Here is a 13,379-nt window from a genome sequence, read left to right as displayed (position 1 = left end):
AATTCTTACTATCTCATCAGGAAGTGAGGCAGAAGCAAAACACTAAACATTCTTGAACACTTTAGATAGTTAACATTGATATCGTGTGTGCTCCTGCGCACGTATCCATGCCACAACAAACAAAGATAATATTATTTCTACAAGCTTTTACTAATAATAAGTTGTTTATTGCTAAAATATTTCTTATTTACGTTAACAGATGAATTTAACTAACACTAAGAGTTTCATGAATATAATATATGTTCAGATCCATTCGTTTAAGTGAGTTGAAGATTTTTGTACACTATGTATTATATTTTTAATAAATCATTATAGCACTTAGGCCCTAAAAGACGAAAGACTTTTTAAAAATTGCTTTATTGACTTTGTGTATTTTAAATGAACACATAGTTATGTTTCTAGTTCCGTGTTCATGTAAAAAGCGATGCTCATCTTTAAACTGACCGCATCGGTAGTAAAAATTTCTTTAAGTTTTAAGTACAAAAAGGTACTTTAATGGCAGAATTTGTATGTCTCTAGATAAAAGAAGAGATAATTTTCTTTTTTTTTAATAAAGATTACTCTAATAAAATACATTTTTTTTATAGTTTCAAGTCTGGCCGTTATTGTTTTAAACTCCTTAACAATGTATTCCTTACTGAATTCTTGAATTTATTAATGCATTGTATAATGACCTCCAGAAATACATATAATAAAGGTTTCTTGAATAATAAAAAGGTCTAATACTTTTTAAATGTGAGTTAAAAATTGTTTAAGTGCTCTCCATGTGAGGCTTTTGTTAATATAGATTCCCAAAATATTTTAAGATTGTTATTTTTCTTAATTTTGTTACATATACAAGTAATATCATGTTTACAAGTATATTCAGAAAAAATTAAATCCCTACCGAAATTGAAACTGTGAAAACATAAATTTCTAAACCTTGTTTTTGAGACATTGACCACCATTTTGTTACTATGACACCACTGTCATAAAATAATCATATCATGATTGATTGACTCCAAGATTGTTTCTTTATCGCTTTCGGAGTAGCTAAAAGCCATGTCGTCAGCGAAAGCTGTTATCTTGCCTTTAATGTTTTTCCAAATGGATCTTTTATAAAAAAAGAAAGCTGATAATACCGATCCTTGTGGTCTCCTTTATCAATAATTCTAGGATTACCCTGAGAATCTTTAAAATTTATAGTTTAAATTTTGTCCAATTAGATAACTTCTGAACAAACCCAGTACCACGCCACCATTTCTATATTTTACATTTTTGCAATTAGAATTTAAAAATCAACTAATAGGGGTTGGAAGGGGTAATTAAAAGACCTTTAGACATATAAGAATTTAAAAATAAAGGTCTCATATATAGAGGTTTTAAAATTTATGCTGACTTAGGTGACGGTTTTAAACTTTGGCTTTGAGATTGAGAATTAAGGAATTTAATACCGTATCTGGATATTAATAGCGTGCACATCACTTAATACAGGCACTCCAGTGTCATTGTTGAGCAGGTTATCGCCTCTTGAACAGGCTTCAGATGTAGCAGTGACAGATCCCATCGGCTTCTAAATGGTTTACCGCATTGCTTCAATTCTACCAGCAAAACATAAAGCCACTGTCATTTTGTCGCAAACAGTATTATGACTCTTAATGCGAGTACCATTCTTTGTTTAAAGATTGTTATTGACGATGGGTGATTTGAAAGGACAGTAGGGCTTCGGACATTCACTGGAATTACACACAACTAAAATACTACGTTTAGAGAATTGAAATCAGTCCTCTTCTTCAGGTGTCGATAATTCTATATAAGGGTAAGCGTACACAACAAATTGAAGTCTGAAATGTGTGGTGATTAAATGAACTCTCTAGAGTCTAACATTAAAATAGAGCGTGTTGAACGCCAACAAACTAAAGCCAAGAAACTAAGCGCTCTCGCTCCTGTTCTGGTCGCACACGACACGTATTGTGTTTTGCTCTATTGGTTCTGTGCAGGAGCATTGTTTGGGTTCATTGTTACCATCTTGATCTTACAGGTATGAACCTGGTATTTCACCTCGTCCTCTGTAATTGTTCAGTCAGCAGATTCAAACTTGAACAAACTGTAGACAATCCGGATCCATGCCTCCAAGAGATTTCACCCTTGATGTCAATATAGTGATATTTTGAATCTTACTGAGACCAAGCCGTCTGTAGGGCTTTGAAGAGATCTACACTACCACTATTCGCACATTTTCGGAAACTGTTCCTGCTTCTAGTTGTATCCTTGTCTACCACATAGCACGTCAGTTCCAAGATAAAGCTAAGCCGTCTGCATGTCTGCATGTCTGCATTCACAATAAAGGTGTATTTAAGCCATCCACTCTTGAATCTGAAGTGTCTCAGATTTCACACAATTAACTGTTCCAACTAGCAACTGATCTAACATTGTCCAGCCCGAGGAATGGTGAAGAGAGGACTGCCGCCAACCTTAACGAGGCATCCATCGCAGAGAAGGAAAGACGGGATGCCCTGTTGTCGACTTCCGCGTGAAACCTTCTCTGCTGTGGTTGAGACAGCACTCCACACCTGCACTCTGCTAAAGGTGAAATTGCAACCGTTTCAGGGACAATGGAGCTGTTTATAGCATTATAAATCCGAAAACTCATAACTTTATACGGTTCATCAAAGTTAATCTGTACATTAATTGATGACCTAAAAACCAATATTGTTTATGTAAGCAGTGACCACATGTAAGCTCAGAGGTATAGCTATGCAGATACTGGTGACATGTTTAATAATTCTAAAATTTAAAGTACCACTTGAATAAGCAAGTATTGCTTTCTCTTAACGGATGAGGGAAAAGAATTGTTGAAAATTCTAACGAAATTTAAGATATTGGTGTTTAATTAAACGAATATTACGGCTTTGGAAATTCTGTTATGGAAATCATGAATGTAAGATATAAATTTAAAATATTAAGAACTAAAAAAGATGCGTGTTATATGTTTCGTTATTTGACAAAATGGATTTAGATTGTTTAAAATTCGAAATGAAAATACAAGAGTAAAGACACTCGATTGATGCTTAGTAATATAAAAATCGTCAGATATAATTTATTTTTTAATTCATTTTATGATTCCTCAAATGTATGTGTGAATGTAATAATCGTTAAGCCAATTGCACGATTATAACCATAGGAATCTTTTGTGAATTTGCGTTGTATTATAAAAATCGTTAATGCAACGTAATTACATAAAACATTTTTCAATCTTCATTATGGGAGATACCACTACAGTTTTGTGAATGTTAATGTACTAAATTTTCTAGCTCGTTTCCATTACAGAAATATAGTGCATGTTTAAGAAGGAAGAATCAAGAATACAGTTATTCATAAAAAGGTAATTGTTTAAGAAGTAAATGCAAAAAACCACTGATATTTGTCTGCATTTAACATTATTTAACAATTTTATATATTTAATTTATTTGAATTACTACTTTATTTAAAAAATAGAATAAATTATATTATATTATGTACACAAAAAAGTAACGTAACAGAAGTAACTTCATTGATATTACATTTCTTTATATTAACTAGTTTAAAGGTTTTATAGGCCAATTTAACCAGCATATCAAGTTAAAGCAAGTTAAGAACAGTATTCTCAGATCACAGTCTAATTCTGAGCATCCTTGGACAGCGAGACACCGCTTTCCATACAGGCACATCTGAATAGTCCCATTGATCCTTTGATGGAATTTGAAAAAATGATATGTCAACGAAAACAGAGGCGATGGATAGGCTTATCTAAACACTTGAACTTCGTGAACTTAACGTATTCCTTAGTAATTCTTGGTATATCGGTATGTTTAAATAATGTATCAAGGGAATTAAAGGTTTTATTATTCCTATAAATGGAAGTCTGCTAAATATTGGATAGAAGTTCAGATACAATAGTTGCGGAAGTAACTTACATATCTCTATCAGTAGGTCGTTCATATACAGACTGATATCTTATCTCGAACTCGAGTGTTATCGCGACTAGTTTTCGAAAGCTCTAAACAATAATTGTAAACGATGACTTTAAGGAACTCGTATTCACTTCTGTAAAGAGGAGGCTTTTAGATGTATAATTTTAAATGCAAGAAAAAAAGTGGAAAACGTAGTGGGTAAACTCTAGTAAATTGAAAAGTGACACCCCTGTCTTTACTCGTAAACAGCTGGAAAACAGGAAAACCGGAAGGCACGGTATTCATTAACTCACATTATTTATTCACGTACACAAAAGAATAACATTTACAATACTTCAAGTCCAAAACAAAGATATCCTAATAAAGATGTTTTTGATTTTCATGGCCATGTTCGGAGGAAACCATATTAGTAGACCCAGGTAGTAAGATTTATTATTCTGGATATTTGCAGGCTTTACTTCTTTAAGGAATTTTTCAAATTAAACGCTAAATTTTAATATTGTCGAACTAAATACTATTTCTGTGACGTCTATACGTTAAATAAAAACCGTATACATATTGTGGAAAATTTAAAACATTTTTGGAATTTTTTATTGTGGAATTTCTTAGGCTATTATTCCTTTTATTAAGCAAGATTTGATAAACTGATCATATAATAGAAAAGGAAGAAGTTTGTAACTACATTAACTAAATATTAATCCCGTAATATTAAATTGTAATGAAACCAAATTATGAACTAGAGGATAATATTTAGAATTTATTTTCATTCATTGCTTATCAAATACGCTCATTTTTCACATTGTATTTGAACCATTTAAACCATAATATGTATCGTAGTTAAAACAATTATTTAAATTACCTATTTCAACTTACTCAAGTCTAATTATTTCACTTCCAGAGTTGTCATTGTGCTCAAGAAGTAAGTACCTTTATGACGTGTAGGTCATTGTAGATATTAAATTCTTTACTTTTTTACTTTCCAAAATTTGTAAGTTTATTTCAATTTCTCTTGCAAACCGCTGAAAAAGGTTATAACTATTAGCCAAAAACTTTAATCTAGCTTAATTAGATCCATATAAAAATTAGGCAAACTTAAACACAACCTTACAGTCTAAACTATACTTAATAAACACCGCTAAAAAAATACTGTACAAAAAAAGTATTATTGTTGCGGTAACAAGGGTGCGGATATGTTCAGAAGTTTACACTTTTAGGTTCCAAGGGGTTGCTGACCAGCATACACGGGCATTAAGTTACAGCACTAATGGACCTAATACAGCAAAGTAGGATGTTGAGCTTTTTTTCTCAAATATACATTCATAGTTTGTATAATTTTCATACTTTTGTTCCGCTGGGCACATCTGAATAATAAACAATCGAAACACTTCCCTATAAAATGCAAAAAGTAGTACCCACGTAGTTCGAATAACTAAAATATGTGTGATATTGAATACTTAACGGACAGGGCGTTTTACGACTGTCACAAGTCTGATTTTTATTCGGCTAAGTGTAATCGTGTAATGACGTGGGGAGTATATGAGCTTAACGAACTGGGTGAGAAATTCCATCAGGACAGACATCAAGGCCACTTGGGCCTGACTTCCCACTGTTTGTTGTTGAAGACCAACCTAAAGAAATGTCTCTCAATCTTTATATTTTGATTTCCACTAGAAAGAAAGGGGAGTACAGTTAAACTAAATATAAAAAAACAAAAGAATGTACATAAAAATAATATAGGAACTCTATAGATTACACTTCACAGATCTCTAGACGCATTCCCGTCTACTAATAAAATCAAAATCAGGTTTAAATGTGTTTACAATTGTAACTTGTAGACTGGACTTAAGGGCCCGTTCCATGTACCTACGTAAAATCCAATTATTTTGTTTTAATCTTCCTTAGAATAGTCATAAATAAATATAAACAAAAACGTTCGGTGAAACGGGTTGTAATTAACGCTCCGTCCTCCCAATACCAAGTGCAAAATATGTTGCTTTATTCTATTGTAAGCAGCATCTAAATATTATTACCATCAGACACATAATTTCTGAGTTCCCTTATAATGTAATTATATAAAAAGTTGTGATTTATAAAAGTATAACGATTAAAATCGAGATTGGCCTTTCACCTTTACATTCTTAGTGTGTGGCATTTAAAATGTGTTATAGTGTGTGATATTTATTTTATAAGGTTAACTCTTTATTATAAATGACACTCTTCTTTTCTTGAGTGTTATGTATCTCAAACATCTTAATTTAGGTTTGACTTGAGTTCTAGTGCATTTTTTATACCTAGACAGTTTGTGGGTTATGACAATAATGTTGTTATGATTACCGGAACAGAAATACAATTGTTGGCATTAAGCGCTAACCTTTGACCTTAAATCAGCTCATGTCTCAAAAATTCGAATTGTATTAAATGGTGCCGAGAGCATTGTTGAATTTTCAAGAGACATTTTTTAAACTTATTACATTATTATATGTTAACCCGAAAAACATAGGCTAAAAATAAACACAGTTTAAGACAATATGTAATGTCCTTTAATTTGGAAACTTTCGTGTCCTACATTTCATTTTTCTTCCTGTATGAATCCAAAATCTGTTTTTAAATTGTTTCAAATTTAAAAAGACTACTAACATTTCTCTGTTGACATTTAAAACTTGGTGAAAATATTTTAAAAAAAAAAACCTTCTGTTCTATGTTTAATTGAGAAAAGTCGTTCTAACATTTTTCTTTGCACCTGATTTCAAAAGTTCTTACACTTTTTGTGGGGTAATCAATGAAATACTGTTCCTTCTCTCTTATTGTCAAGAGTCGTGGCACTGGAATTAGAAATAAATAATCCAATAAAAAACCAATTGTATCCCCCAAAGATGATTTACTATAAATTATACAAGCTCACAGTACAAGCAGAAGAAGTTCTTCATGGTAAAAATGACCATTAATTAGTTGAATAAATCAGAGAAAACTATTGTTGACAAGAAAGTAAAATCAACCTACATTTGGGTTCGAGATATGGTAATACAAGACAGTTGTATAATTTGATGAATCGTGTACATTTCTTCCGCGTTATGGATAAAAACAGTCATAACTTGATAATTGTTTTTAACCTCTGTCGAGGTTCACCGAAAGACTAAATAATATATAAATTTAATCAAAACAATTGTTAAGTAGCAGGAAAAATACAAATTAAAGATAAATAACTCAGATGCAAAACTTAGAAATGCTTTTTTAACTTAATTTTTTAGTTTCTGGACGAGCATGTTTTCTAGTATAATTTCATTTTGGATGACATAATGTAACTATTACAAAACTCTCCAAACCCACACGAAATCCAACGTCCACAAGTATGAATAATACACAGAACACACAAAAATAAACACAGAGCTATGACTGACATTTGCAATCGCCATTGGACCAACAAACACTGGGACCGAACACATCTTCTATGCTAGAATGAAATAAGTTTGCCTAGCGCTGTTTAGTGAGGAAAACTCTTATTAACTTTGATGATGAAATTTATTTATTTGAACATACATACATAACAAAATACTTTTTAACTAAAATAAAAATTTTCACAGGCCGTTATGCCACAATGTAACATACTGTACACGAAATTCCCTATTAATGATAGAGAAGTTCCTTATAGTATGTAATGTACAATAGCTTACAACATTACTATATTATTGATAGCTTATTAGATACCAATAAGTACAAACCAGTATGTACATTTTAGTTGTAAGCTTATGATATGCATGCAGTTTTCTGCAATCTTAGCTGAGTTTTTCTTTTTTTGCCGATTTATTGCTTGAAATAATAAATATTAGTGTCTAAATATTTGTTATGCTTTAAGACAAACACTTGGAGAATGACGGTTGAAAATAAATTGTCCACGACTTTATACAATATATTTTGTAACCGAGTAGATAACTAAGAAAAGATTACGTTTTTTAAACTGCACGTTATGGTATTATAGTCTTGGGATCTCATACATTATCCTTTTTCCTCCCGAAGAAATTTTTAGTAGGCTATTTTGTGAAATATATACTCGTGTTTAGATCATAGTTACTGGACAGTGATTTTTTATTATGTTCTTGTTCCTATGCTGTGTTATACAGTGTGAGTTTAAAGTATGGATACACTCTGTTTAGTCTTTTATGAATAAAGATGGAAGGATGGAACTCTGAACACATTTCTAGGAAATAGAAGTGAACTTTTTAGTCACTGTTACAACTTTGCCCGTTTCCATAAAATTCTATTTTGGGGGGTGACTTAAAATTTCTAAATGTAAAGACAAGTGACTTGATAAAAGAAAGAGAACAGAGGAAACTATCTCAACCCAGTACATTAAAAGCAATTAAAAATTAACAGAGGCAAAACATGAACATTCACACTTGGAAGGTAAGTAATTCAATAGATAACCACTTTCCTTACCTACTGAAACCTGTTTAACAGTTATTATCTACAGCAGGACAAGCCTTCCTTATCTTATCAGTTTTGAGGAAGTCCAGTATATCATGTTCAATTTCCGGTTGGAATTTAAAAAGTTAAAAGCTGTTTTTGAGATACTTTATGTCGAAATGGAGTGTTTAAATTAACACGAGCGTGTTATAACCCTGGTGATACAAGGCTACTGAGACCGGGTGAGATCTTATCATGAAGTAAGGAATTTATTTAATGACACTTATCCCAATCGAAACCCTGTATCTAAATCACGAGTTCTAAAAACAATCCAACTTTTCCAGGCAGCGTTAAAGACAACCCCAAACTTGGACGACCAAAATCAGCTACAAACGAAGCATTGCCACTTGACGTTTTACAGTCTGTTGTAGAATCCTCATTCCTCAACAAGAAATGTTTCTCAAATATTAGGCGTATCTCATTTATCAGTTTGTAAAGTTTTATATGACAGTGGTTATAAAGTGTATAAAATTCGTTTAGTTCATGAGTTAAGTGAGGGCGATTTTGATCGTCGCGTAGAATTTTGTGAAATAATGATGCAGAACATTGATAATAATACAATTAAATTAAACAACATTGCTTTCTTAGATGAAGAAACTTATGCTCGTTATTGGGCTGATGTTAACCCTTATTGGATGAGAAAGCAACATACCCAGCACCCCGAGAAATTTAATGTTTGGCTTGGCATTGTGAGGGATCAGTTTGTTGGGCCCTTTTTTATTGATGGAAACCTTAATGCCGAGATACCAGGAAGTTTTACAAAATCAGGTCTATCCAGCTATCTAAGTAGCAACCAACAACTGTAATGAAGTTTGGTTCCAGCAGTATGGAGCACCTCCACACTATGTTCTGCATGCCCGCGGGTTTTTAAACAATATTTTTTGAAATCGCTGGATAGGCAGAAGAGGAAGTATCGAGTGGCCACCAAGATTGCCAGATATATCTCCACTTGACTACTTTATGTATGGTCACATTAAAAACAACGTCTATAAAACGAAACCTTAGTGCATTAAGGACCTTATGGACAGAATATGATCTAGAATTCAAAAATCCTGAGTGAATCCATACAGCTTGCCGTTTCAAGTTTTTACAACAGGCTTGGACATTTTCAAACTGTCCTGAATCAGCAGTTTGAACACAAGATATAAAAAAACACAGGTTAGCAAGTTTTAACCGTTTTATTGTTTAACGTATTTGTAATTACTAGTGCTACTGTAACTTTACATTTAAAAATGTTTAACTGGCCCCCAAAAAGCCCATTTTGAAGAAATGGTTCGCTTTTTCCTACAGGAGTGTCCTGAGTTTCATTTTTCTATCTTTTTCCATGGAATGTTGAGCAGGATCCATCCATGCTTAATTAATTTCAATGAGCTGCCATTTTGTACTGGGTTAAGATAGAAAGCTCTAGTTTTCACTGTTCTTCTTCTTCTTGTCAAGTCATGTAATGGGTCTTTACATTTAACAATTTTGAGCCGCCGTCATCCAAAATCCTATTTTGGGGAAATGGGGAAAGTTGTAACAGTTATTAAGAAATTCACTTCTATTTCCTATAAAGATTTCCCGAGTTCCATCACTCCATCTTTATTTATCAAAAACTAAACAGAGTATATCCACACTTTTAACTCACATTGTATATGTCACAATGCTAGCTACATATAACCAAATTTTAAACAGTTGAAACCGATTTTTTTTAGTTATTGATTCTAGAAATCCACATATTTTATGCTGTTACTTTCGTTATAACATTAAAGTACATTAAGTTATTAGTTTTGTAGGTGTTTAATCAATGACCTATGTTTAAAAATTGACATTTTAGCGTAATGATTACTGCTGCAAATGTTAACCAAGCACTTGTAGGAGTGCTGTATTGAAAAATAACTTAATACATTAAACAGTAACTACGAAAACCTTGAACTCTTAATGTTTGTCCACTTCAAAATAAAGGCTGGAATACAGCGGCAGGAGGTAGCCTGCGACGTAGTATATTGTGTTGTTGTGTTTTGTGTATTGTAGTGTTGTGTTTTTGTACTTTATTGTGTACTCTTCTGATCAAAGCAAGTAAACAAATTACAAATTAACGATCTAATATGTTCCACAAGTGAATTCCAAACAAACACTAAAATAACCTAACAAATGATTTCAATATGTCTAGTATTTTTTTGAAAAACTAATAAGTTTTGTAGAAAAATTCAACTACATCACTACTGTCCAGTTTGGTTCCATGAGGGGTAAATTGCCAGTTTGAGATGTAGTAAAATAGATCGAAATGATTTTAGAGGGCTAGATGGTCTAAGGTGGAGGGTTAGAAGTTTTCTAAAGCGTTCGACTGTGTTGATCACAAAACATTGCTTGACAATTCTCGCGGGATTCGAGGACTTCCATTTCCAATGGTTCCAGTCTTTTTGAATGACAGATCGTAAGTTGTACACACTTGAAACAAGTTTTCTAAATCAGCCGTGTTACTATATGCAGTCACATACGGATCCATTTTCAGCCCAACTTTGTTTCTTTGTGTACGTCAACAACATTCGTCCGTCGCTACAGATCGGTAAACTCTTGAAGTATTCTGACGACACGACTCTCTGTGTCAGTAAAAAGTCAACTCTGCTGGAGCAAATTATCTTTGAGGATCTGAATTGTTGTGTTCAGAATTCAACCAGGTGAATCAAAAACCCAATATATAAAACACAAATGTTAACAATTTTCTTTTCGCTCTTTGGATCTTGGTTATGGTGCAGCTGTCATGTTGAATGACACCATGGTTAAGTAAGTATATAAAAATAAATTCCTATCAGTACACCTTGAGCAAGGTTTGGCCTGAGATGTACTGTTGTGTGTGTTCAAAGTTATACTCAGGCATTTACGTGTTGAGAAAGTTGGCTAAATACTGCCCTTCTCAGGTAGTGATTATGAGGACTTATAGGATACGGCTTATTAAAGGTTGATTTACTCAAGTTTATCCTACGGAATGAGATTGTGGTGCGCCCGCCGGCGCAGTTGAAGTTCTTAGAGAATTTCGACTTTCAAAGTACTAATTTGGCACACAGACACCAATGTAATCCAACGTTCAGTAAGGTGCAACTGTTAACTTTACCTTGCATTTATGTTTTATAGACAACGCTATAAATGGGGCGTGACGTGCACGAATGTGAAACTAAAGGCAGAGACATGTATCGTATTGACGAGAGTTCATTTCTTCAACAGTTCGCCAAATTCTATCTAAATGCATTGTATAAGCGCGCTAAATGATTTTTATTGAAAAAAAAAAACAGAAAAATGTCTCCTAGCTTTGGTGTAAATCAAAATGGAACGGTATCTAAAGAATTAAATGTGTGAAACGATAATTTATTATTCATAACTTGATACACTTAAAACCGACCGTCAAACACATAAATAATAGCTATATTACCGTCAAACACATAAATAATAGCTATATTACCGTCAAACAACAAGAAAAAGATACTGAAACTCGCCTCTTAAAGGTTCTGTAAATGGTTAGCTAACCCCGATTTAATATTTATTTACGGGTCTGTGGGTTGGTTTTAAGTGTGTCACGCTAAGAAAAATATCCATTTCAATCGTAACCAAAACTAAGGGGGCTGATGATCGGTTTCTTTCTTAGGAAAATCTCTCTATGGACATCACACAAAACCAAATTTTGAGCTTGTAAAATTAAAATGGCTCTCGGTTCTTGGACTAAAGTTTATTAATAATTCATATTGAAATGATAAACACGAAAGGTTACAAAATAACTAATGTCAGCTTTTAAAAAATACGTTGATGTTTGTATGCCTGGTTGTAAGTAAAATTAAAAGGTCTGTAAAAGAACATTTATCAAACTGTTTTTCAGTTGAGTAGGTGAATATTTGATCCTTTTTTGGTTTTTTTGTACTTAATTTTAAAACCCTGTATTGAAACCGCCAGCAAGTAGTTTTGTCATTTTGAAGTTACCAGCTAATTTCTAAAGGTTCCCATAGTTTCCTTCAAATTGTTAGCTTAGATTTACTTTGGTTCGTAATCTACTTGTATAACTTAGAATAAAGGTACTCAACTCTCCACGACGAATAAATTATATTCTGGTAATAATGTATATAAATGTAATTTTCCTTTTATAAGTTCGTCATACCAATATATGTGTTAATAAAAATACTTTTATAGTTATACAATAATGTGTATAGACAGTTCTTATAAAACAGTATAATTGTATATAATATAGCAGTAATTGCATCAAATAAGACAGTGTAGGAAAACACAATTAGATTTTTGAAGTGTTGCCTTTTGGATAGAAACTCGATGTTGACATTCTTGGGTCTGGGCCAGGCTTACCGCCGAGGGGCGAGGGGGTGTTGGTTTATTGCACCCTCGTCATATTTGGGACAACGGGACATTGACAGGTGCAACATGATCAAGAAGACGTTCCGTACTCGGTTTTGATACAATTTACTGTCCTTAGCTTACGTACTCAATACGTATTGCCAATACTCGCCTATCTATGAAGCGCGTTGGTCAGTAACGAAATCTTCGCTGGATGGAGCGCCCTCTTAACGATAACGGTGCTTCACAGGTGCTTAACCAACTCAAAATGGCGACTGAAGGGCAAATTACCTCGGCAGTACAAACGCCAACATTGGTAAAACAGGGCACATTACCACCAATCACGAAATAAAATTAAATGACAGGAACTAGCCTATGACCATTACAAGAAAAGTGTCAAAACATGACCTAACCATTCAGCCACGAGGTCGCTATATCAACCGCTCGTAAATTCAACTTCGACACAGACCTTACTCAGCCCTGACTCAAGGAGCTTCAACTGGGAACAGCAAAAATCTGAGAGACCATTGTGCTAAGTACAAAAGGAAATCTTATTTCCATTGTAATTATTTTTATTATTTAAAGTGTTTATTGTTATAAATATTTAATTTCTTTAATTTAAATCTTCAAAATTATCCAACATTAGTTTTAAAATTATAATACCAAGCACGT

The sequence above is a fragment of the Homalodisca vitripennis genome, chromosome X (genome assembly GCF_021130785.1).
Source record: "Homalodisca vitripennis isolate AUS2020 chromosome X, UT_GWSS_2.1, whole genome shotgun sequence".
In the NCBI taxonomy this organism is placed as follows: Eukaryota; Metazoa; Arthropoda; class Insecta; order Hemiptera; family Cicadellidae; genus Homalodisca; species Homalodisca vitripennis.
The sequence above is the reverse complement of the archived record's forward strand: the minus strand, read 5'-3'. Positions refer to the sequence as shown.